Genomic DNA, 3,052 nt, shown 5'->3' with positions numbered 1-3,052 from the left:
AAAGTTTGATTAGCAATTTTGCATCTCAAAAAGCTAGACGGATTATTTTTAAATAAATTTTAAAATATTTTACACTTATTAAAATTTATTATTATTATTATTATTATTTTTAAAAAAGGTCTCTCTTAGAAAGTTCGCTTTAGGCCCCCAAATGCATTGGGCCGTCCCTGACGGTTGCTATACTGAGCTATTAAAAATAGACTACTATTTGACTTAGGTGTAAGCGTACTGTTTCAAGTGAAGTCATTGCTCCGAGTCTTGATGAACGTAAGACATATTCAGATAAAAATTAGACTAGAGGCCAATAATTGTATTTTTTGAGGAAAAAATAACAGCTACTAGTTTATTAGTCATTTTATTTCAAAAAAAGTGCAATTCACAAGAAAAGAAACCCATCGTCAATACCTAAAGTTGTGTCACGATTATTCTAATCTAAATTACAATTTTTGTACGGACAATATCATTGCTTATAATGCCAAAATGGTGTTACATCAAATAATAAATAATTTATAAAATAAATTATTTTTTTTAGATTTATATTTATTATACTTATATTGATGGTTTGTAAAACCTACTTCTGTACTTAATTAAATTAACAAAATTAGTGAAATCACTTACCTCATATAAAAGGTCGAAATTATTTTTGGACCAAAAAAAATACACATATTCCCTTGTATGTTTGGCTGATTGTTATATCACTTAAAATTATTTTAATTATTTTTAATTTTTTTCAGCCTACATTTAAGCTTAACGTTTTGATTAATATTTTATTAAGTTATAAAATAAAAAATTAGATAAAAATATATTTTAAAAGTACGAATATAAATTTTTTAAATTATTAAGTATAAATATATTTTAATTTACTCTCGACTGGCTCTAACCTGGTAGTTAATCTATATTTAGCATCCACCATCAGATTAATCGTGAAGTTTGGTACTTTTCATGCCGTTTTCGACGTGATCGCCGTCCAAGCGGCTTTCGCGGAGAGCGATGAACCTTTGATCAGACGGCCGAGATCGATATCCTTTATGATCATTTTACGTGCTTTGACGTGAAAACCATGCAGAGAGTGGGCCCCACACGGTAAGCTGACGCAAGATTTGCGGTCGCGAGCTCGAAGCGTTGCAACCGTCCAAGGAAGGTAGCGTTGGAAGCGTCGCGCTCGGTCTCCTGGAATTCCAAACGGAAATTATTGCCAGCGAGAGGGCGTGGACCATGGTTTATTTGTTCGTATTTTTTTAACGTATTGGATTTGCCGAGAATATGAAAAGAATTAAAGTATAGTTGATATCATCAAATATTATTTTAATTTGAAATTTTGTATTGATAAACTGCTTTACTTTGTTTGAGATATACGAAAAATATCATTAAACTATACCGCACCTTATGCAACGTAGTGTATCTTGGCTTAGTTGGTTGTACTCACCTTAGATTAATGTAAAAGACTATTGTACTTAAAAAAAATATAGAATTATTTTTTTTGAAAAGTACTAGAAGGTGTTACTAGGGATGTCAAAAAGAATAGATTCAATGTGGTTAACCAAAATCTAAATTAAATAATTTTTAAAATAAAAATTTACAACTACAACTGAAAAAATCGCAAAAACGAAACTAAAAATCTAAAATTTTTATTTATTTTAAAATTTTTATATACAAATATTTAAATTAAAAAAATTATCTATAATTGTTATATAATTCATACCAACTCAACTAATAAATATGTCGAAAATAATAATACAGCTATCCAACAAACTCAATAATTCTAAAATAATAATATAACCATTCAACAAATATAATAATTCAAGTTAAAAACAAGTTCAACTACATCAAAAAAAATAAGTCCAACAACACAATAATCGTGAAGAAGAATCGAGGAGAGGAAAAAAACCACCTCTTTAGCATTTAGGGTTTTTCGATTTAGTCATTTACCCATCGATGGTCTATGAACAGTTTAGATTTAATGAGATGAGGGGGCTAGGTTTATGTTAAATGTAAATGATGCTAAAAAATATCAGTTATGTTCAGTTTTGAATTCGATATCCTGTTTGGTTCGAGTTCAGTTTCACATTAGAGGCTTTAGTAGAACCAAAATGCAAAACTAAAACCAAATGGTTTTTGATTTTTAAAACAATAACTAAAACCTTCCTCATTTAATTTTGGTTAAAATCACTCCATTCGATTCGAGTAAAATATTTGAGTATCTATTTTTTATTAACATTCTTAGATGCTACATAACTTTTAGAAATTTTACGAACCTAAAGAATGAATTGTATTAATTGGATGAATCTTCGTTAAAAAAATAAATATTGCACAATTGTTAATCCTTTATTAGCACCCATCATGTAAATATTTTTTTTAGTCAAAAGCAATAACATTTGATCATTATTTTGAAGCTAAGAATTATTGGTTTAGTTGAATAGGACACAAAAGCAGAGCTTGCATTTAAATAATGTCCTCGGTTCAATTTATAGATATTGTTTAAGTACCTTATAAAATTTTATAAATAATTAAAAATATAAAAAAGTTTTCATGGTACATATTTGATTAATTTATTATTATTATTATTTTGATTTTTGAATGAAAATTAGAAAAAGTAAAAAAAAAATATGTTGCAGAAACATTGAGTAGATAGGGAGGCCAAGGAGACTACAAATTGGGGGCCTCATATATAGTCAATTACTATAGAGATATTCTATAAATCGAAAGAAAAAGCTGTTCGTCGAAATTTATTATTTATTATTTTTTTTTGGTTGCACCAATACTATAGAGTCGTCCGTTTTATTATATATATATATATATATATTGAGTTGTTCGGACCTAGGGCTCAGGAGGTGGCCCTGTGGGTGCACTCAGAGGTCCGTGAGTTCATTGCTACTATTTTATCCGTAAACTTAGATCAATATTATTATTATTTTTCCCCAAGTTTCCGCGTTGCTACCTTCTCTTTTAACCCGTCTGCATGACCGCGGTAGCTTCCCTCTTCCCTTTCGCAATTTAACGCGGGAGAGAGAGTGGGAGCGGGGAGGGGGGCCGCACTGCCAAATGCCAGCTA

This window comes from Phoenix dactylifera, chromosome 6, assembly GCF_051530095.1.
Source record: "Phoenix dactylifera cultivar Ajwa chromosome 6, Ajwa_hap1_PhDact_Kaust_v1.1, whole genome shotgun sequence".
In the NCBI taxonomy this organism is placed as follows: Eukaryota; Viridiplantae; Streptophyta; class Magnoliopsida; order Arecales; family Arecaceae; genus Phoenix; species Phoenix dactylifera.
This window is presented reverse-complemented; position numbering follows the sequence as displayed.